Source organism: Carettochelys insculpta, chromosome 1 (genome assembly GCF_033958435.1).
Source record: "Carettochelys insculpta isolate YL-2023 chromosome 1, ASM3395843v1, whole genome shotgun sequence".
Taxonomy (NCBI): domain Eukaryota; kingdom Metazoa; phylum Chordata; order Testudines; family Carettochelyidae; genus Carettochelys; species Carettochelys insculpta.
The window spans coordinates 37987871-38012113 of record NC_134137.1 but is presented as its reverse complement, the minus strand read 5'-3'; the positions used below and the strand labels follow the sequence as shown (position 1 = coordinate 38012113).

General features: G+C 46.9%; 1 non-coding gene across 1 annotated transcript; it reads right to left on the bottom strand.

The window, feature by feature from the left end:
- Positions 1 to 17203: 17203 nt before the first annotated feature.
- Positions 17204 to 17276, bottom strand: TRNAK-UUU (transfer RNA lysine (anticodon UUU)). The gene has a single exon. It is a non-coding gene; the product is annotated as a tRNA-Lys (tRNA).
- Between the last annotated feature and the right edge of the window lie 6967 nt (positions 17277 to 24243).

The following is a 24243-nucleotide window of genomic DNA, read 5'->3' as shown; positions in this document are numbered from 1 at the left end:
AATTGAGACACATTCCTAGCACCTGATATACAGGGCTGTCCTGGTCAAAATGGGACAGATGGACATGTTAGCCTCTGGCCTGCCACCAGGTCTGTGGTATATGGGCTTGTGTTTTAGGTTCTCTTCTTACTACAGGCTGGAGCTTGATCCAGCGGTCAGAGGGCAGGAACCAGAGCCTGCCGGCTCACCTAGCAGCCATGAGGCAAGTAAGGCCCCTACCCCTACCCATCTGTGGAAAAGAAAGGAGGATCCCATTCAGAAACCCCAACTGAGGGGAATCTGAGCTCTTGGACCCAAGAGAATAGGGGGTGGCTCAAAGTTCCTGGGCCAGGAACACAGGGGGACAAGAGACCATCGTCCCTGCCTCCCCACCTTTCCACCCACCTATCTACTGTCTAGCTACTAAACTACTCAGCCACCAGCCACAGCTACGATTTAGTATTTGTAGTAAAAGTAATGGACAGATGAGGGGCAATAAACAAAAAGTCATGACCAGTGACCAGTCCACAAGTTTTACTAATAACACCCCTGAGTGAGGCACTGGGAGAGCAGAGTGAGCCAGGACCACATTGCTCTGCTTCCCCCACAGTTGCCGGTGAGTGTGGGGTGGAGTCAGACACATGCTTCTGATGCCAGATTCAGCTAGTTCCCCTGGATGCTCAGAGACTCTGGGCCTGCTGGGTCCTTGGCAGCCCTTTGCCTCTCCTGCCCATGGCATTTGAGGGCATATACCCCCTATCGCCCCCACATGCGTCACCCCTGGGTGTAGTATGACTTCTATTTTGGGGGGCAGGGGGCAGCAGGCTCAGGCTCTCTCTACATGGCAGGACCAGGGAGGCAGAGCCACCTCCACTTCGACTGACCCCAGCAGACCACCCTGCCTGTCTCGGCTGTGGGGGGGAAAGGGAGGCACAACCAAAAATTATCAATTTGAAAGAATGGGCAAAGTTGGAAAACAGCTCAATGTGCAGAGAGGGGCAGCTCAGTTTGCAGGCAGGGAGTAGCTAGGGGCTATGTGTGGCTAGGGAGTAGCCCGGGGGCAGGCAGGGAGGCTTCTCCCCCACAGGGAGCACAGGGCCTGCAGGACTCAGACTTGCCGCACCCAGCTTGAGCCCCACCACTCAGGGCAGGGACGGGGGCTTTAGTGGGGGGTGCAGGGTATTCAGGGGGCACCCCAGAGCAGGGCTGACACCTGGGGGTTCTGGGGATTCAGTACCGGGGTCGCTGGGATCGGGAATTCAGCACCAGTGGAGCACTGAAGGTGGGAGCTTCAGCTCCACAGCTTGAAAGGCCTGGCAGGTGTCCCTCCCCAAGGAACTCTGCTTTGGGCTGCACACGGGCAGGGGTGACACACACTCCTCACACCTCACAACTCTTGTCAGCCGGCCTCTCCTCCTGCGGGGCATCCCACGTCTTTCTGACAGAGAGCACCACCTGCTGGCCACAGCCTGCCCTCATTCAACTGCCAGCAGTCAACAGGAGGTTGCTGTGGCTGCACTCACCACAGACTGACCACCAGGGGGAGAGCGGGGCTGGAAAATACAGGACAATCTGCCAGTTTTTCAAACATTCAGGACACATCCAAGAGCGCTTAAATAAGGCCCTGTCCCATTAAAAAGGGGATGGATGGTCACCTGTCAATTAAGGCCTGTGTACTAGTACTCCCCGTTGTGACTGTTCATTTCTGGTTCTCCCTGCATTTGTGTGCAGACATCTGCAATGTTGATCTGATTCCTCCAGGGATTTCCCTCGTCGTTATTATAATTCTACTGCATTTTTCCATAGCTGCTTCTTCCCAACCGGTTAGTCCTCTATTAAGGTCACCTTTTTAGATCAGTTGCCTTTTGTCACCTAGTTTAAAGCCCTCCTCCTCAGATTGGTGGGTCAATGCATCAAGATATTCTTCCCCTTCGCAGTCAGATGGACCCCATCTCTTCCCAGACTTCCTGAAACAGCATTCCATGGTCAAGTCAGTCAAAACCTCCCCTTAGCCCATCTTCCTAACACTATTATGTGGACATGCTTACCATTTAGTGCAACAAGCAGAAAGGATACTTGGAGGGGAAAACCAGGACTCAGTTAAACTGAAGTTGTCAAGTTCACAAACTTCCACTTCCAGTGACTAATGCATCTGGATCTCTCAAGCTAGTGGGGAAGTCAGAGGTACAAAAGTATCTCTATAGATCAGCGTGTGATTACTTGTACTGCAATACTGCCTCATATTCCCAGTCCCAGGGCAGGATCCCACTGCACTAGGATCTGTACACACAACACGATGGTCCTTAATTATCGTTAATTAATCCCTATTAACAGCACAACGAACAGAGAGGATAAGAAAGAAAGCAAAACAACCTCCTTTGACCAGATACCAGCATATAACTAGTGTAATACTACACATCTAGGGAACTTTCTCCTTGATTCAGGGTCTGGTGTGGCTAAGCCCCAGTTCATACCCTTGTGTAAACTGGGGACTTAAGTGACTGCACAAAATGGAAAGCACACAGCAGTGCAGAGTTGAAGTCTCCTCCATGTTTAGTAGATACACTGGAGGCCACTTCCAGAAGAAACTCAGGGCATGGTCAGCAAAGAGAGGATGCCTGACTCTATGCTGGTGTTATGTACCCCTGTTTACATCTGCTCCATAAAGTCAGGCCTTTCAAAAAAAAAAAAAAGCACTGCACTATGTAGGAACATAGCCAATTGTAATAATGCTTGTTCGCTGCAGTTCTTAACTACAGGGCAAGGCATACACTTATCAGTTCACTACAGATGGACTAGCGATAGGAACAGAGTGCAGGCATTTGACAAATAATACCATTAACTATGTAATGCTACAGACCAGAGTAAGACCAACAGGATAACATGTTGTGTGGAAAAGCCATGACAGACACTGTGCAAGCATCAGGGAACTCATCAGTTAGCACCTAACCACCCAAACATTTCCTTGGCTTGGATTTAGACATAGGTGCAATAACAGATTCTCAGGAGGAAGCCACAGCTTTACATCCATAGTCACTGTTGTGTTAACTGGTTGTATTTTACAAGCTAAGAAGTTGGATCCCAGTTTGAACTTTATTGTATTTATGGGGAGCAAAGCAAGCCCTGTGCACATGTGCACAGAGATTTCTGCATCAGTGCACATGATGCTGCAGCAATAAGCAGTGGGATCCTGCCCTTCGCAGGTCCTCGGCTTGCAATTCATAGTCTTGTCTTAGTAATGGGGATCAACTGATCAGCCCATACTGACTGGAGCTTGACAACTCATCAACACTTAAAACACATTACAGTCAGAGAAGAGGATAAATTTACCATTTATTCCCATTGGCTGTGTCTAGATCTGTGGTAGGTTTTCTCAGCAGAAGTTTGTGTCAGAAGATACCATGTTGACAGAGCGCGTCCAGGCAGCAAGGCACATCAGAAGAATGACAGACCTGGAACAATGTCAGCCAGGGTTGCTGGTCAACCTTTCCTTCCAGGAGCTGGTGCTGGAGCCCTGCTGAGACAGGTGCTTAAAGGGACCCTTCCAGACAGCCATTCCCTGACCCTGCTGTAGGCTTGCCAAGGGTCAGCAGAGCTCTCCAACTGCCCGCTGTGCTTGCCCCGCATTTGGGGGTGGCACAGCCGGTCCCAGGGTGCCATGCTGTTGGAGCTGCCACTGGGCTTGAGATGGTCCCACACGGACATGCGGCCGCTGGGGCTGAACTTTCTGGCAGCTGTCTTCCTGTTCCTCACTGAGAGCAACCACTGGTGCAGGCAGGGGTCCAGGGTGCTGTACGGGAGCGCTGGCAGGTTTAGGGAGGCAGGGGTGGACATGGGCGGCTGGGACAGCATGTCCCACCAGAAGCTGGTGACAGCATCACAGAAGGAAATTCACTGGTCTCAAGCCAGCAACCGCCACTCCACATCGACCATGAGGCGGCACTCCGTTGTCCAATGTATCTCACGGATGATGGCAATGTGCTGCTGTATTAAATCTTCATGGACCCACCAACGACACCTCTGGCTGTGGGAGAGGTCTTATGGCATCGTCGGGGTGGTCTGGCCTCCTGTTGGTGTAGGCCCATCTCTATGAAAGACAAGGAGAAGAGATGGTGAGTCATTCATGCAACGCAGCCCCTAAGGCCCTGCCCCCCACCATGAGCGGTGACCAACACCCCCCCGGGCCAAGGGACAGGGAAGTCACAGGAGCAAATCCACGTGTGGCCTGTACAGGGGGCCCTGCTGCACCAGAGTGCTGAGGTGCCTCTGGGACCATGCTGACCACTCGCCTGCACCCCCCATTCAATGAGCTAGTGAGCCAGGGGGTTGTCTGACCACAGAGGGGTCCCCTTTTGGGTGCCAGGTGAGCTGGGAGCAGCCTAGCCCTCCCCAGAGCCCATTCATGCAACTGCGGCTCACAGCGCTGCCTGCCAGAGCAGGTGCTGCCTCTCGCCTGCAGGCATGCGCATGTTCTGAGTGCCACATGCCTCAGTGTGTCTGGGACAGGCCAGCACCCCTGTGGGTAGCACTCTTCCAGCCATGGCAGGTGCTGGGAGACTCTCCCAGCCGGGCATGAGGCTTGTCTGGACTCCCATGAGCCTGGCAGCAGAATACCACCCATGCCCTCGGGCTGTCTGCTGTGTCCAGGTGGCCCACGCTACCACTGCACGTAGTTCCATATGCCAAGGCCACAGAGCAAGGTCCTGCTTTAGTGATGCTCCCACCCTGCCCTGTCTGCACCCATCTCCCATGCCCTGGGGCATATGACACATGGAGTACTCACTGGAAGGACCCTCTCCGAGCTCACAGGTTGCCTGCCATATGGCCTGGCTGCTGGGGACCAGGTCCAGCACCAGGATGAGACTGTTGGCCTTGGAGTCTGGGGGTTGGGCCTCTGTTGTCTCCTCTTCCTCCAGGGGCTCCTGCTGAGCTAGGGGGGCCTCAAGCCCAGTGTCGAGGCGCATGCCAGGGGGTGAGGTGTCCCCCAGGATGTGTTGCAGCTCTCTGTAGTAGGGACAGGAGGGTGGTCCTGCCCCTGAGTGTCCTGCAGTGTCCCAAGCCCACACGTACGCTTGCCCCAACTCCTTGAAGTTGGTCTCCACCCATTTAGATTCCTAATTTCCATATGAATCAAAGGGACCTAGGAGCCTAACTACTTCTGAGGATCTGCATAAGGACTGTAAAGTTTGACTTAACAAAAATTTGCATTTCTACAAAGATTTTCTTCTTCAGGGCAATTTACAAACCTGTTTTGTAACTCTGATTCAAATAAAAGCCATTGTTAGCATATTTTTCCCCACCAGAGCACAAACAGATAGGAGAGTAATAAATTGTGTTATGACTCAGAGAGGTAGCCATGTTAGTCTGTATCTTCAAAAATAACAAGAAGTCTTGTGGCACCATATAGACTAACAGATATTTTGGAGCATAAGCTTTTGTGGGCAAAGACCCACTTCATCCCATGCATCTGATGAAGCGGGTCTTTGCCCAAAAAAATTGTGTTGTGTTCAACCTTTTAAGCAGGTTCTTACATGGAAAAAAATTAGAGATCCAGCATTCTATAGATGACTTTGCTGAGGTGGGTGCCATATGGCTTAAAGTAGAACTCCAATATTATTCCTCTTTGAAACAGTTTCTCCACAAACTCCTCGAAATAGCTGCTTCCACCTAGTGGTGTACCTTTGCAGAACATGTTACTGTAAATCCTCGAGACACACATAATCAAGTTGTGCATGTCTCAGGTTAACACAACTGCTGCCCCTGACAGGAGCAGTTTCCTGGTCCCCGGAGTGGCGGGGAGCTGGGAACCAGATGGCAGCCTGGCTCCCTGCTCCCCTCCACTTGCTGAGCTGGGAAGATGAGCAGGGCAACAGCCCTGGTTAGTTTCCTGGCTCCAAGGAGAGGAGGGGAGCCGGGAGCCAGGTTGCCACTGGTTCCTGGCTCCCCTCCACTGGCTAGAGCCAGGAAACTCACCAAGGCTGCTGCCCTGTTCAGTTCCCCCCTCTGCAGCTGGTCAGTTTCCTCGGTCCCTCAAGTGACGGGGAGACAGGAACCAGGCTGTCCCCTGGTTCCCAGGTCCTGCAAGCCAAGGGAACCCGGGAACCAGGCTGCAGCCTGGCTCCGATCTCCCCTCCACTTGCACAAAAATTCAAGTTTTATGGCGGTTGCAGAAACACAATCCTCGCGTAACTGGAGGGTTTACTGTATTTATACTCCCTGTTGGAGATATCTTTGCCTGAAGGATTAAATATATCAGAATCTACTCACCATTTGATGAGACAATTCATATTTCTGCGCAAATCCACAGCAGCATGAAGAATGCATACATTTGTTAGCAAATGGACTTAAACTGCTGCAAGGGAGGTTCAGGTTGGATGTTGGAAAACTTCCTATCAGGGTGGTTAAGTACCGTAATAAATTGATTAGTCAGATATAAAAAAATTCTCCATTGATGAAGATTGCATATAGCAGGTTAGACAACTGTATATCAGTAATGGTAGCAGTACTGACAGTGGTACAAACATCCTCATTTCAATATTTGAGTATGAATATAAGAAGTATAGGACCAGGTTTGGGGTGATTTCTATATTCATCTATAGAGAATTATATTTTTAAAAGGGGTTTAACTGTATGTAGGGAATGTGGCAGAAGGAATGCAGTGCTGCTGAAGGCTGGGAGGAATGAGTCTCCCAGAGGTCATCTGCATGAGAATGCAAAAGGTGTGCATGTGTGATACCTTTTCAGGCAAAGCCTAATGGGTAGCAAGTAAACCATGAGATTTGGTTTATTGTAAACATGTAGTTGTAAAATCACAATTTAAGCTGACACTTACGGTGGGAGTTGTGAGATCTCACCAATGCTCTGGGTTGTTGTGGGGGACAGGGCAGTCGCCTTAGCTGTGTAAGACATTGATTACACAGGGCTCCCTGGTTTAAAGCATTATGAGAGAGCAAGGGGAGGGTATGGGTTGAGCCAGCTTGCTGAGTGCTTTGGCCCTGCCTATGCCTTGGCCATATAGCTATAAGCCTGGCTTGACTAACCCTCCCCACCTGTTAAAAGATAGAGCTGGATACTAGGGTGTTTGTGAAACCCCACACTAGAGATACCAAGAGCTGAAATCACAGAGTGGCAGCTGAGGCCACACAGAGCTGAAATCACTGGGTTCTGTTTTAGGGCAATCCCAAGCAGTGGGGTTAGGACTGGCGGACAACAGCAGGACCAGCGGGCGGCTGGTAGGAGCGGTGGCGGCGGCAGTAGATGACGGCGACCGGCGGGCGGCCGGTAGGAGCGGCGGCGGCGACTGGCGGGTGGCCGGTAGGAGCGGTGGCGGCGGACGACGGCGACTGGCAGATGGCTGGTGACAGCAAGGGGAGTCTACAGACAAGTGGACAGCTAGTATTGCCCTGGTGATGTATCTGTGGGCTTTGAGTTTGGGACTGCACCGCAGAGGGTACACCCTGTAACTGTGTGTGTGTGGAAAAGGGCCAAGAGCCCCAGCAAGAGACTGGGTTCTACTGCATATGGGGATGGTATCTGGGTAAAAGGGGTTTTGTCTCTTCTGTGCTGAGATATACTGCATCTGTCGCTGTAACCTTGGGGTAGGTTACGGTCATTAAACAAGCCATTTCTATCTCAGACTCTGTGCTTGCGAGGGTGGGGAGAACCGCCTTACAGGCACCCAGCACGGGGGTGAAATTGTCCCAGGCCACTGGGTGGGGGCTCGAGCCGGTTGATTGTATCCCTGATAGGAAAACCCCACAAGAGTTGAACCCGGTCCTTCTGGCAGGCATCTGGCGTTAACAGAAGGGTTACATGTACAAATAGACACAGAGATTATCTAAGATAGGGCGGAGTGGGTGATACGGTGGAGTGCGTGAGGCAGTGCATACTTTCCCAAGCCAGCAGAGTTGCTGCAAACCCCAGAGATTCCCCCTTTATTACTGAGGGAACATCTTCCACTAAGAAGAAGTTTGAGGTTGCCATGGTTAATCTCCCTCAGTTCCATCTACCACCCCCAGTAGGGATGTGCTAAATCAAACTCACAGTGTGGCCCAGTTGGCACCAGTACTCCTGCGCCTCATCAGGAGTAAGGGAACTAGATGGGAGCCTTCACTCCTATTGACCTCCCACAGTGAGGATGGAGCAGAAGCTCAGATTAAGGTACATCAGGTCCAGCTAAATAATTAATGGCGCTGGAGTTGCGCATCTTAATTCAACCTTCCCCTTTACAATAGGCCTGACCTGAGTCAGCCTTTGGCAGAAGAAAGCAGACAGAAGTGCAAAAGTAGCTTTCTATTTTAATAAATGCTCTTGTAACTTCCAACACAAACTATTTCATTCTGTTCTTTAGTTGACTACTACTCAAGCTCCTTTCTTACTGGCAAACCTGAAATTTGATTTTCTACCTCCAGGTTGTTGTCAGAGTTGCCACCAGCGTGGTGCTCTGCTCTCTCCAATGTTGGTATCACTCGGCTGCGTGCGTGTGTTCCCTCTGTGCGCTGCCCCAGCTCTGCAGATAGCTGACACAGCAGACTCGAAGAGAACCCCCAATGACCACAGAGTCTAGTAAGGTGCGAAGGCACGTCGGCCAGGTTTATTGCCATATTGGACACAATAGTAGTTCCCTGTAGACTTCTCAGTCTAAGCCAGGGCATACTACAAATATGCACCCACGGTCAATGGACTCGGCTCAGTCAGTGGCGGGACTTTCCACTGCCCCCTCGGCCAGACCCAGACCACATCCCAGAACTACATTTTTATACACAGGTACAAACAATTCACACATCACTCCTGACGTATTGAGGTACAACCCTTCTACGTAGTTAGGTGCCGCTTCTCACCTTGTACATGTTGGTTCGAACAAAACAACTCTATCCATCATATTACCCTTCTGCCCCTGTCATTGCGATGGGTCGGCCTGTTCTTTCTTATCTGTGGAATGTTCCAGGGTCGGGTGTTCTGGTACCATGTTCCTATTTCAACATGCTAGGTAGATAGGTTTATGCAACATCAACCCTCTTCTTGCCAACTTCTGTGAGCAATGCATTCCTTTAGCTCACAGCTGCACTTTGCTTACCAAAGTTTTGACCATTACTTTGGTTCAGGCCTAAGGCCTCATACTGGGCCTGTACTTACTACACAGGTCAGTCTTTATCACCTCTCATAAGCTGAATGTGTCAACTCCTGATTTTGTTTTCTCCTGATGTGGTGATCATACCTCTGGAGAATGAGCCCCCATTTAAAGAACCTTTAAAGAGGACCACCAGTCCTTTATTTCATCTCTCAGGATGGCCAGTGAAGTGTAGCTGCTCTCTTTGAGTGCTGTTGCTCTGACTTTGGCTTCTCTTGCGTAGAATGGGGTAGCTGTCTCAACTGAATCCTTAATCCAGAGGAAAGAAGTTCTGTCTTGTTAAATCAAGATCAGGAATGGCACACAGACTGGGATAGAAATACGTCTGACCATTTTCTGATTTCTCAAAGGGAATAGCACAAAGATAAAAACGTTGTGAATAAACGATTATAGACACTGAGGCATCTTGTATTAGGGGATGGTCTAGACAGCACTTGGTCTTGCCATGAGGGCAGGGGGCTGGACTCGATGACCTCTCAAGGTGCCTTCCAATCCTAACATTCTATGACTCTATGATTCTAAGCAGGACAGCTGTTCTTCTACTATAGGAATGAGTGCCATCTCAGTGAGATAGAGCAGGCCTGACTGAGAGACTGAACCTGTATTAGGGACAAATTCTGCTCCTTGGTTACATGAGTATGTCTCCCACTCACTAGGGCCCAAATCTGTGCAAGGAAGAATAAACCCAACCACAAGGGAGAACTAATTGCAATTGTTTTTGTTTTCTGTGTATTCCAACAGGTGGTGGTACAAGTCAGTAACATTGCTCATACTGTAGATGTATTACATGTCCTTTCCTTTTGCTTGCTCTGCTATAAATAATTTTATATTGGGTATCAGTCAGGGCTAAACCCTCAGCTAATGAAAGTAATTTCATTTCAATAAATTCAGGTAAACATGGCCAATTCACCCCAACTATGAATCTTGAGCTTTGCAGTGTAATACTAATTAAGCTGAATAGTAACAGAGAGGAAGCCGTGGTAGTCTATACACTATCAAAACATAAAGCAGTCAAGTACCACTTTAAAGACTAGCAAAATAGTTTATTAGGTGAACAGACCCACTTCTTCGGACCATAGCCAGACCAGAGACTGGTCTGGCTATGGTCCGAAGAAGTGGGTCTGTCCCACGAAAGCTCACCTAATAAACTATTTTGCGAGTCGTTAAAGTGCTACTTGACTGCTTTTTGTTTTGACTGATTAAGCTATTTTGTATTTATAAGGGTATTGTGTTTCCTCCACTGGTTTTAAATCTGATGTCAAACCTTTTCAAGATTAAACGTGTTTAACAAAAATAAATTAGTTCAAGATAACATACCTGGAGGACTAGGTATGTTAAAACTGTGAAAGAAAAGGTGATGGAGTCTAAATTTTAAAGATCGTTCCAAACATGAATCACAACTTAGGAAAGAATTGACATCAAAAAACTCCAAAGACACAGACCTGTCAGCCAGCACTTTAATGGAGCAGGCCATTCTGTTAAAGACCTGAGAATTTGTGTTCTACTGAAAAGGGACTTTAACAACCTCCTACAGAGGGAATGCTCAGAACTAACATTCATATTCAAATTTGACACATTAACATGTGGTTTGAACAGGGACAGCAATTACTTGACCCATTATAAGGACTCTTGTACATACTTTGATGTTTTAGCTAACTCTTAACTTCCCCACTCCACACACACACCCCGCCATCCCTCTGCTCTTCTGATTTGCCAACCTTGACAACAATTTTTCTGATTTGTCATCCTTGATAACAATTTTTGGACCTCTGTGCTTTATATATTGAGTCTGTTCTGGTAAGGCTATGATCTGAAGAAGTGGGTCTGTCCCATAAAAGGTCACCACCTAATAAATTATTTTGTTAGTCTTTAAAGTGCTACATGACTGCTTTTTTGTTTTGATAGAATACAGACTAACATGATTATCTCTCTTAGGAAAGCATCCCAATTCAATATAGCATATGAATGATGTACGCAGTTCTTAAAGTCTGTATCTTGCATCATTGGCATATTTTTTTAAAAATGCATTGACACAACTGTACACCATCTGTAGTTTAAAGGTTAAAAATGTTCGAGCTTGGAGCAGTTTGAAACTGCATTAGGAAATGTGGTCCCCTTAGAAGTGTAGATGCAAGGTCATATGGATGATGAAGCCATGTATACAGAATACATTTTGATTTTAATCACACAAGTTTCCTACGCATTTTACAAAATATCTAAGTGCTTATGTTTAAATCCTAATCAGAAGAAAGTTAAAATGATTTGGGCAAACAACTGAATTCAGAATGAAAATAATCTGAAGAAGTGGATCTGTCCCATGAAAGCTTATCACCTAATAAATTATTTTGTTAGTCTTTAAAGCGCTACATGACTGCTTTTTTGTTTTGACAGTATATAGACTAGCACGGCTTTCTCTCTGGTACAACTGAATTCAGACTATTTTGTGCAACAAACAAAACTCATTTTTTAGATCTACAGATGGCTAGCTCTCATCCAACAAAATATTAGTCCTTTTGAGCTGAACAGTCAGTGAACATCTGAAGTCTTGGGGGTTATTTCCCCTGGAGAAGAAATTGATGATGGAACCAGGTATATCTTTGATGCAATCCTGTTTATTTACAAAGAAGGTACACAAAGTTCTGTCTCTCTAACAGTAGGAATCAGTTTCTTTGCTCACAGTTCCAAGCCTCTTTCTGTCTAGAAGTCTACTCAAATGCTCTTTCAGCATTTTGACAGTCACACTACAAATACTTCTCTGGGACTCCTCGGGGCTTCTACAATGTCACCTTTTGCCTCCCCCCACCCCCTGCCCACCCCTCCCTTCATCCAGTACTTATCTCCCTGCATTTACATTCAGACCACAGTAGAACCCACTTAGACAGCACAGCTCAACCCCTATTCCATCTTTATTTGGTGGTGGCTTCTAGCGTTTCCGTCACCTAGTCCACAAAAGAGCTTGATTGTTTCTACACTTAGGCCGTGTCTACATGGACGAAAAACTTTGACATGGCCATGCTAATGGCCAAATCAAAGAATACTAATGAGGTGCTGCAATGAATATTCAGTGTCTCATCAGCATGCCGCCAGCCGTGGCACTTCGAAAGTGCCACGTGTTGCTCGCCCACAGCTCGTCTACGTGGGGGTCCTTTTGAAAGGACCCTGCAAACATCGAAATCCCCTTATTACTATCAGCTGAGTAAACGGGGTTGTTGGTCTGGGCACTAGGGAGGCACTAAAAGCAATGTTAGGAATAAGGGGATTTCGATGTTTGCAGGGTCCTTTCAAAAAGGACCCCCGTGTAGATGAGCCACAGGCGAGTGGCATGCTAATGAGGTGCTGAATATTCATGTCAGTGCCTTATTAGCATTCTTCAATTTGGCCATTAGCATGGCCATTTCAAAGTTTTTCATCAGTGTAGACGTAGCCTTATTCTCATTAAAAGATAACTAAAGTGCCCATTAGCTTCAATAAGGCTTCACCTAGCCCTCAGCATAACACAAAAACATGTTATTTTTATAAATCTGTATAGCTCTGCAAAGCCTACAGCATTATTTTATGCTTACTAGCCTGAAATAGAATACTGAATGCATAACATCTGTTACACCAATCTGTAGCAATTCACTAGAATTATTTCAGATTTATCTTGGTGGCAAAATAGGGTAGCAAATGACTAGAGAAAACATTAACCTTTTAGACAATTGTTATAGCAGACCTATCACATGCCAGAGAATTAGAGATAATAATTTTTGATTGGACAATGATGGAAGCTAAACAACCTTTTTGAATTTTCCTCTGTTTTCTAATCAGCTCAACAAATCATGTTTATAGCCAAAAAACCTATGGGCCATTCGGCTCCCTGAATTTAGTAGAAAGAATATTGTGCGACGCTAAAGAGATGTTGAAGCTATTTCTACAGCACTTCATTTCCAGCTGATTTGGATTCAACATGTCAAACGGAGCCTGTTTACAGGTCTCAGTAAAGCTACTCTCACACCATATCTTTCCAAAGCAATTGAATGTTCCATGAAATAGTTATTCCTCACCCTCACCTCAACCAGTGGTTCAAGGCCATAAAACATCTGTCCCTCTGACTACATTTGATATATCTCAAAAGAGAGCAGCATTTTAAGGGATAGAATGAGTTGTAAACTGATTTGATCCTTTTGGTCTTTAGTACTCAGCTTTTGAGGTTTGATAATAATCCATGGCTATGGTCATATAAGTACAAACACCAGAGTCATGTGCCAATGGAGCACATGAAAAAGCAGCACAGCCTCTGGAACATAATTCATGACCTTTGTCTCCAAGAGCACGTCTCTAACTAGTAAGTCAAATGAGTATCTCTACTTTTAAATATCAGAGACGTAGTGGTGTTAGTCTGTATCCACAAAAACAAGAAGTCTTGTGGCAATTTATAGACTAACAGATTTAGTGGAGCATAAGCTTTTGTGGGAAAAGGCCAGCTTTTTCAGACATGCATCTGATGAAGCGGATTCTATGCTCCACTAAATCTGTTAGTCTACAAGCTCATAATATGAAGGGGTTTCTGGGCACAGCCGAGAGAACCAACCCAGGGTGTTTTATTTAAAACCAGGCCACTCACAGCCATGGCTGTGATTACCTTCTCACTAAAGCAAATCCAACTAACCACAAAAGTACCTCTGCCAGCCCTGCTGGCCGGCCAGATGCCACACAAGCAAACCCTCAAATTCTCCCTAATGCCCACACCAACAACCCCCTTTACTCAGGTGAGAAGTTATTAGAACCTATTTTAGCAAATCCACACAGATTCTTCCAGGCCCCAAAGGGTCTAGCCACAATCACAGGTCAATATATACTTGGGTCTTACCCAAAACAGCATGCTGTGCCAATCCTTTAGAACCTAAAATCTTAAGATTTATTAAGAAAGAAAGAATAGGGTGAGAGAGAAAAATTGTTAAAGTGATACATTACATACATCAATTAAAGGTATTGATGAAGACAAACGATGTTGTATGCTGATTTCTTGAAAGTTTCTGAGAGCACATCCTTTTGAGGGATGGACCCCTCAGTCCAGACAGAGTTAGTTCATGAGGACTGAAAGAACAAAGATGGTCACAGCCAGGGCCATCTTATAGCTTGCCATGTCGAGGGAAAACTCCTTTCTTCTTCTATAGGCCATGCAGAGTAACCTGAACAGGTAGGCTGCTGTGGCACGTTGCCATTGGCTGCATCCCAGATGACCAGGCCCAAATTCCTGAGATGTGTATTCAACATAGGAGCCTTTGTTTAGTCCCTCATCCTGGCTGGGGTGGTGATCACATTTCCTGTTGTGAATCTTATCACTAAAACATTTCTAATGCCACTCTACAGCCAATATCTATAACTTTACATACACATAGTAACAGAGAGAAAGCCGTGCTAGTCTATATATGAACATGGCACAAATATGAAAATAGCATAAATACGTTCAGTGCATTACCAACTTTCATTAGACACCTTCCTTGGCTCACCTGGCACAAGCTTTGGTGCCACTATGCTGACAGAAATGGCTTTCATATTCCCTTTAAAAATCCAGTAACATCACAAAGGTGCCACAGGACTTCTCATTGTTTCTACTTTTTAAGATCCTGACTGAGCAAAACACCAGCACGACTTATGCTTAATTGTCTCTCTCTGCACCACTGAACGAAACTTAACAACGTGTTTAGCTGCTTTTTTGAATGGCACTTTAACCAGCAGAGGAAATTGCGTACACACAAACAGCTCTGAAGATCAGTATTTGATTCAGTACAAGGCAGTAAAACAGGTAAATAGTAGTCAGTCTGGTACAAAACTCCTGGAAAGAGGAAGCTGACAGAGTCTTTCTGAACAGAGCGATTAGAACTGAAGTTTGACAGCATTTAAATTATTTTCAGTCCTAAATCTATTAATAGAGCCTCATTCTGCCACTATAACTTACTTCAAGTAATACTTTACAGTAAACTCCTCAGATACGCGCAACCGAGTTATGTGTGTCTCAGGTTAAGGCGACTGCCGCCACTGACAGGAGCAGGGAAACTGATGAGGGCACCAGCCCTCATCAGTTTCCTGGCTCTGCAAGAGGCAGGCAGCTAGAAGCCAGGCTGCCACCTTCTCCCCAGCTCCCCTTCACTTGCTGGAGCCAGGAAATTGACAGGGCTGGTGACTTCTTCAGTTTCCTGGGTCCCCTGCAAGTTGTGTGAAAAATTGGACTTAGGTGGGGGTTGCGAGAACACAACCCCCACGTAAGTTGGGGGTCCACTGTACTTCACAAGGAGTGCTTGTGTGGTAAGTGAATTCCATGTAAGTGCAAGAGCCACTGAAGTGAAAGTAAACCAGTGTGCCCTGGTGTACTACTCTGAAGAGCAGGAGCCAGCTGGCTGGGGCATTCAGTTGCAAAACAAGGCGCAGCACGCTCACATGGCTTTCTGAAGGCTACAGCATTAAGCAGCAGGCAGGTTAAAGGGGCCAGGTGGGTGTGAACTCTCCCACTAGGCCGGGACTGACTAAGTTATCCCCAGGACCCCATTTAGGCAGGGCAATGGGGGCTAAAACTGAACTTCCTGCGTCCCGATTTTACAGGATGCTGCTTGCTGTTCCCCTTCCTGTCACTGTCAGGGAGTGAAAGGAAAGTACACTCTATGTGTGTGGGGGTGGGGTTGTGTGTGTCCATTCCTCTTCCCCCTGGCAGGGCAAGAGAGGGGCAGAGGAGTAAGTGACGCACACTGTGAGCTTTTCACTCACTTCCTGAGAGTGATGAAGGGAAACAGCAAGCAGTGGGCTGTTGCAAATCTTGGGGGGGGCGGCTCAGCCCCTCTGCCCTCCCTGAATACTATCCCTTGCCCAGCTGCTCTCCCTGTAAGAAACCTAAGTTACTTTCACCTCTGCGTAGCCATCCTCTTAGCTGGAGACCTACAGAGCTGCTGGCATGAGCTGTTGCAGCTCAAACTAAGGTAGCAAGGCTCTGAAGCTGAGGTCTATCACAGCTCATATAGTCTGTGGCTTACCAATGGGTTACAGATAGGGCAACCATACCTCCCTGTCCCAAATATGGGACAGGGAGATATGGGGGGAGGGGCAGCTCTTCCAAGCCCCAGGGAGCTGGGAAGGAGGCGGCAGCCACCCACCCTCCCTGAGCCCTTGGCCACAGCAGCTCCCAGCGCTCCCAGGAGCCCTGAGGAAGACGCAGGGACGGGGCAGACGTCCATGCTCCCCCACTTCCCCGAGCCCTGGGGAAGGGAAAAGTAGGCTAACCTGCAGGCTCACTACCCTCAAGCCAGCATCTGCTGGTGGAAAATACAGGACAATTGGTCCCTTTTCTAAAATAAGAAAGGATGCCTTTTTGGCATCCCAAATACAGGACGGTTACGCCAAAAACAGGACAGATGGTCACTTTAGTTACAGAAGGGTCGGAGACTTAGGCCCCATGACTGACTGGGTGGTTATGCAATGGAAACAGGCAATACAAACCCCTGCTGCCCTCTTGTATACCGACCAGTACAGTTGAAACAGCCAAGAACTAAGTTGTCAAGTGCAAGGGCTGAAGGAAAGCTAGCACCAAATGGGGCAGATTTAGTGGCCCTAGTTGATGGGGTAGCCAGAAAAGCCACCCCTACACCTCTAAAAAGGAAATGTGGGAGCCACATCTGAACTCCTTGCCAGAGCCCTATTTGCTCCACCACTAGAGGCCCTGATGCAGCAAGCTACCCCTATTCAGCAAAGCGTATGCAGGACAGCTTTTTCTTTAATCCTAGTAGAGTTGTTAAACATGAGTTTAACGCTGAATGTTAAACATGAGTTTATGCAGTGTAGTTGTACCTATGTCAATCACAGGCATGTCACACTCACCATCAGAAATTGGACCAATCTCTCTTGGTGATCACTCTAATGAGTAGGTTTTCTCATAAGGGGCAGATGTTGGTAGATGTTGGAGGGATATGGCGCAGTCTTTGCCACTAATTTCTTCTTCGCCTCTCCTAGTCTGTGCTGCAGTGGGACCTCTAAAATTGTGCCACTCCCAAACAGATTACCGCTGTCCACTGGGGACAGCCCTGGGCAAGGTTCTCCCAACTTTCAGCACCAAAAAGGAAAACAAGCCTGAACAGGGACTTGAACCCTGGACCCTCAGATTAAAAGTCTGATGCTCTACCAACTGAGCTACCCAGGCTCTTCAGAGAGCCTATAAAGACGCCATCTTATCCACCTGGTCCAGAAGCATGTTCTGCAATGGTTTATCTGAATCAGGGTCAGTTTAAATATGTCCTGACTGAGTCAGGACTCAGTGGCTATGTCTAGACTGCAGGCTTCCATCAACAGGGGCTTGTCTACACTACCACCTTCCTTCAAAGGAAGGATGGTAATTAGGGTGTTGGGAGTTTACTAATGAAGGGCTGCTGTGCATAGGCAGCCCTTCATTAAGCAAATTCCCACCCCCCCCTCCCCGCAGCAGCAACTCTGAAGTTTTAAGCTTTGAAGTACCAGCACGCATCTAGCCATAGCGCACCTGCCGGTAGTTCGAAGTGCTGGGGTAAGGAGTAAGGGAAAGTTAACCCTGGCACTTCGAAGTACTGGCAGGAGTGCCACGGCTAGATGCGTGCCAATACTTCGAAGTTTAAAACTTCAGAATTGCCACAGGAGGGAATTTGCTTAATGAAGTGCTGCTTATGCACAGCAGCCCTTCATTAGTAAACTCCCAACACCCTAATTACCATCCTTCCTTCGAAGGAAGGTGGTAGTGTAGACACAGCCCACATGTTTTGTTAACCGAGCACACATCCAGACTGCAGGTCTCTCAGAAGATGTCTGCCAATTCGGGAGCATTCTGTCAACATCCATGTAAACCTCATGCCACAAGGAAGAAGGGATATCTCGACAGCGGGTCTTTTTAGGACATTTGGCCCGTGTAAACGGGCCAAACATCAGAAAAGCCTCTCCCAGAAGAACTGTGGGCCAAAGATATGCAAATTGAGCACAGCAATTTGGGTATCTTTTGCAGACAGGTGCTCGCAGTCTAGACATAGACATTGAGGACTAGTTCTGGTCCAGTGTCCCTCCCCTTCCCATTCACATGTGCGTACTAAAGGCACAGAGTCATTGATGTTGTAAGACACAAAAGGTAGCCATCACTGGCACAGGGGTCCAAATACAAGAAGTTAAAAAAAAAATCTCTGAATACAATAATCTCTGGCCAAACATTTCCTAACACTGAAACCAAAGGGGAAATTGACAAAGATGATTGAAAGTGCATTTCTACTCGTATGGTGCACGTGTTAGGGAATTAGGTGAAGAAAACAGCTAAGGTTTTGGGGTTTTGGGGAGTGGGGGGATAGTACAGGGGCTTGGGAGGGTGGTATCAAGTCACACCAGCAGAGCAAAGTAGAGACACCTTGCGAAAAATTCAGCTTTCAAATCACGTCAGTAACAACCAAGTAAGTCTGGATTCACTCCAGAGGCACCAAAACAGGGGGACCCACTATTTTACCAGCCATAAGGGTATGCAAAGGATGGAAGAGGAAAGAAAAGTGACTGGGGTGGAGCACAGTTGAGGCACTAGTGCCCCCAACACACACGCTTTTAGGAAGTTTCTGCCAATCCTGATTAGAACATTTGACCAATGCTACTGATTTTATATGTAACACCCTTATTTGAAATTCACTCTGTGTTCTAACCCACAATCTTACACCACAACACTTCTGTCCAAAAGCAGCTGTAATTTAAACATCAGTGCAATAAATGTATAATTCTCTTTTCTGCTGTCTTCTTCCAAGAACAAATATACTAAAGCTTTTGACTTTTAAAGAAAGAGCATATATGTAGCCCTCTGGGTCTAGACGAATGTATATAACAATGCAGGTGCATCAAGTGGCTATCTCCCTTGTTTTTCAATTGGCTCATTTAACCAGTCCTAAGGGTGCCGAACCAGGCCGTTGCCTGGAGCTGCCAATTTCAAGGAGCCGCCAAAACTGATCAGCCTGTGTAGGGCCAGAGCCAGTGAGTGCTTGCTGCACAGGCACAGGGAAGGGGCAGGGACCACAGCTGAGCAGCCTGGTGGCCAGAGTGTGCTGTAGGTGGCTGGGGGTGCAGCAGGGCCCAGTGGGAGGCTGCAGCAGCTGGAAGGGCACAGCTGCTGGGAGGGCGCACCCAATCCTGCACCTGGTGGCTCCCATTTGCCCAGGGCTGTCAATTAGATAGGACCGACCCTGCATCTAACATCTGATTTTCAGATATGCCAAGTTCTATGACCTGCAGCTGAAGTCAATGGAAGCTGCAGGTGCTCAGTGTCTTTGAAAAATGAAGGCCTTGGGAACTCTCAGTCCAAGATCTTCAACAACAAAAATTAGGCTCCTAAGCCCTTCTTCAACAATAGACTTCCTTTTTTTAAAATCCTAGCCTGACTGCAACACGTTTGAAATAACTAAAGCCATTCAATTCACTGAAGTCTGTTGAGAAACAAAAACAAAAGGAAGGAAGATTTACATCTCTTAGTTTATTTCTCCAAACTGAAAGTAATTCCTTGTTTTTAAATTTGACTAACAGAAGACTTAACCAAAAAAAACTTCTGGCTTTTGATGCGTAGAGCATGCTAGGCTGGATATCCTGTGCAGCGAGCAAACTAAATTGCATCCGGTTACAAATGTTCTAGTGAAGTATCTTTGAAGATGAGTTAACTGCTTCAAGTCCAGTAATGATTGAGTCAATACATGAAAATAATACTTTTCCATCTTGCAAACACTATTCCTATGGTTATTTCAGAGCACTATGATAATAAATGAGCTGTTTTGACTTTTATATTTTATATTCCCATTGCTATCAGATTATTCTCGTCTCTGTTCAAGTATTTCGCCAAGAAGGATCACCACATTAGTCTCAGTTTAATGACTTCTTGTAAAAGAACCAATAATGGACAATAGCAATTATATTGTGAAGCTGTCAGATGTCAGACGCTATAGCAGAGCAGCAAACAAAATACAGCCCACGGGCTGGATCCAGCCCACCAAGATACTCTGGGCTGCCAATGTCCTGCATGCCAGTGGGACCCCCCAGACAGCTCCTTGTCTGCTATGCCCCTATATGCCACTTAAAGCGGCTGGCTTCTGGGGCTGGCTTGTGCCTCTGTGCACTGAGTGCCCCATGGTGTGAGCAGAGGCTACACACACTGCTTCTACCCTTAGCACAATCTCAGCAGTTCCCATTGGCTGAAAACCAAACAATGGGAGCAGCCTGGGGCACAACTGCAGCTGCAGACAGCACATGCAGCCCCCTCCCACTAAGGGGCATGCTGGCCCCAGCAGCCAGACACTTTGAGTGGCATATGGTGGCCCAGCATACAGGGAGCCTGCCTCCCACTGCACTGCTGGCTGAGAGATGCCTTCAGTAAGCACCTCCCAACCAGAGCTTGCATCTGACACCTGCCCCCTCCCACACACCAACTCCTTGAACCAGGCCACAACCCTCTCTTACACCTGGTCACATCTGCACACCCTCCTGCATCCCTGCCCCAACTCACATCCCAGACTTTTACCCCAATCACAACCCCCTCCTTCACCCAAACTCCCTCCCACACCACCTCATGTACCCAAATCCCATCACCCAAGTTCCCTCCTGCACCAAACTTCCATCCCAGACCCTGCACCTTCTCCATGAATAGCAGGGAAGAGTTCAACCCTTGACCACTTACCAAATTCTGGAAGTGCCCTACCCAACAGAAATTACTGCCCACTCTGGCCATAGGAGACTCAGTCAATATTTAGACAGGACATCTCCGAGTGCTGTAGAAAATAGCATTGGCCATTGCATTAGGTGGAAGTATTCTGTCTGGATCAGTGTGGAATTGGGGCCCAGCTATGTGTCAGTGGCACTGTGCTCCTATATTTGTCTTCTTTCAAGTGAGAAGTAAAACTGACACCAGTGTGACCACTCAGGGTCCCATAGTGGATTTTGTAGGTGTTTTTTAATTCCCATAATCTGGACAGGCTCTATATCAACTAATTACATTTTAATCTAAGTGTGATATCAATGCTAGAATAGGGAAAGCAACAGCTGCATTCAAGACTCTTTGTCCCATATAGAGATTACAAATATATGCAAAGACGAAACTGCGGCTCTTCGGCACATATGTGAAGAGTGTGCTCTTGTATGGATGAGAGACCTGGAGCACTAAAAAGTCTTCAAATCACAAGATACAGACATTCATAAACAGATGCCTGAGGTTCATGCTTCACATCAAATGGCAAGACTTTGTCACAAATCAGTAGCTTTGGAATACAGCAGGACAGGAACCACTTGACGTTCAAATCAAGACAAGAAAGTGGGGATGGTTAGGTCACACTCTCAGAAAACCATCAGCCAGCATAGTTCATCAAGCTCTCACATGGAACCCGCAAGGAAAACACAAAAGAGGAAGAACTCGGACCATGTGGAGGAGATCTACTAAGATGAAAGACAACAATGGGGTACCCCCAGGTCAGCAAGAAGTTTTGTCCTAAGACAGAGTGAAGGGGAGGAGCATATGCAGCACGTCATTAGCATAACTCTCACCGCACGAACTCTGAAGTCGCTAACTTAGAAGCGCCAGCAAGCAGTCTAGCCATGGGCACTTCAAAATACTAGCACAACTTTGAAGTGCCCTTACGCCCAAAAAGTTTTGGGAGTAATGGCACTTCAAAGTAGTGCATGTACTTTCAAGTGTCCGCGGCTAGACTGCTTGCCGGTACTTCAAAGTTAGCAACTTCAAAGTTAGCGTGGTGAGAATTATGCTAATGAGGTGCTACATATGCAGTGCAGCACCTCATTGCTATTCACCGATCCAGCTAGTTTACATGCCCCCTTCGAAGGAGGAGGCTAGTATAGACGAGCGCAAAGTGTCATAGCAATCATGAACAACTAGAGGGAAAATTAAGTTAAATCCAAGAAAATGATGGGCGCAACTGGAGCCAAATTTGAGCCTGATAAGTTAAAGAATAGCTCTGTGATGGAGGCACACAAATAAGCACTTGGAGGCATTTAATGCCATTAATCTTCAACGAAGAAATCTTGCTACAGAGCAGATGGGAAATAATCAAAGAAGCAATACAAACTGCAGTGGAGGAAGTAAATGGAAATGGTAAGCAAATAGGAAACAGTCAGTTAGGCCAACGAAACAAAAACATTACAAGAAGTGTAAACAAGCTAAAACTGCTGAGAAAGTAGAAGTACAAGCATTGCACAAAACAATGAAGAAATCACCAGATCTCCCCAGTCCTAGTACTGTCAGTGGAATTAGAGAGCAATTTCCCTATTGAAATTCTGTGTGCGTATATGAATACATACACAATGCCTTCCTGAAATGGGTTGAAATTTGACAACATTTTCATCTCCTCTTAGGCCATGATTCTGCACAAGTCAAGCTGACACTCAAGCTCCTGTCCTGAGGACTTCAGTGGGACCCAAGCACATGCTGAAGTGCTTTCCTAACTCAAAGTGCTTTTTGGAAGCAGGTCCTTTAAGTCAAGTGCCCCAGGGTGCAGTCTCTGAACATTCCCATCAGTTGCATGACATGCTCTCATAGATACCTCGCCTGCGTTCCTCTACTTTGATATCTTTATCCTCCCACAGCTTTAACGCACTCAGGCTACCTCTACACTACAAGATAAATTCTAATTTATTAATATTGATTTTGTAATGGTGGAGTTTATAAATTTGACTATCCTCATCTCCCCATGTGCTCCTCACAAAGTTGACTTATTGCTGCCACACTCAATCAGCAAACATCAACTGTTGCAGCCATGCATTGTGGGAAACTAGAAGAATATTTGGAGATATACATCTCCTAGAACTGGAAGGGACCTTAGGAGGTCATCTAGTCCAGTCTCCTGCCCTCTTAGCAGGACCAAGCACCATGCCTGACATCTATTTACCCCAATCCCTAAACAGCCTCCTCAAAGATTGAGCTCATAACCCGAGGTTGAGGGGACCAATGCTCAAACCACTGAGCTACCCTCCCCAACAGCTCCCTCAGACCTGTAGCATTCTGGGTATTTTCACTGGTGCAACATGGGGGAAAAAATGCCCCACAAGTGTTTGTTGGTATTTGACATCATCTTCCCATCACCCTCATTCCCCTCCTGTGGTAAGCAAACGTCCATTTTTCCAGGTGAAAGGAAGGCAAACTAGTGCACCAACAAAGAGTGGGGGAGGGACAGCTCAGTGGTTTGAGCATTGGCCTAATTAAAACCAGGGCTGTGAGCTCAACCCTTGAAGGGGCCATTTAGGGCTCCAGGGCCAAAAAGAAAAGGCCCTGGGGCACTTGACTTAAAGGACCTGCTTCCAAAAAGCACTTCTAGTTAGGGAAGCACTTCAGCATGTGCTTGGGTCCCACTGAAGTCCTAAGGACAGGAGCTTGAGTGTCAGCTTGCCTTGTGCAGAATCATGGCCTAAGAGGAGATGAGAATCTGGTCAAATTTCAACCCATTTCATGAATGCATTGTGTATGTATTCCTATACACTTAGTCCTGCCCAGAGGGCAGGGGAGTGGACTCAGTGACCTCCTAAGGTCCCTTCCAGCTCTATAAAGCATACATGCATGTATCTCCAAATGTAATTGTAGGAAAGCTCACCAAATGCACAGAAATCTTTCTTCTATAACTGCATTGTCTTTTAAAACTGTAGCAGTAAATGAATTATGAAAGATTTTATAAAAATCAGCAGGTGTGTATCTTGCCAACTGGCCCTCCACTGGCAATCCCCCTCTTCCTTGATTACATGTGATCCTTGAAAATAATACAAGAACAGTGAAATGCATGAAGAAAGAGTACAGAGTAACGGTTTGGATAAAAGAGCTTTGGTGAGGGAGGGTTTTTGGCTTCCCAGTTCATTATACAGCTTCTGTGTACAGTCTGTCTCAACTGGCCCTCCACACACTCTTCCCTCCATGAAGGGGTCCAAAGTTAGAAGAAAGAGGATAAAAAAGGCTCGGGAAAAGAAGATTTTTGGTTTCCCTCTTCACTACATAGACATTGTCAACAGGGGATGGGGGATTGGACTCACCAAATTTCATTGCCATTATGGGACAGTTTGGTATTTGGGAGCTCGAATGGCCAGTTAACATGGTCCCTGAAAATCTTTTTTGGTGGTGGGGTCCAGGGTCTGTGGCTTGA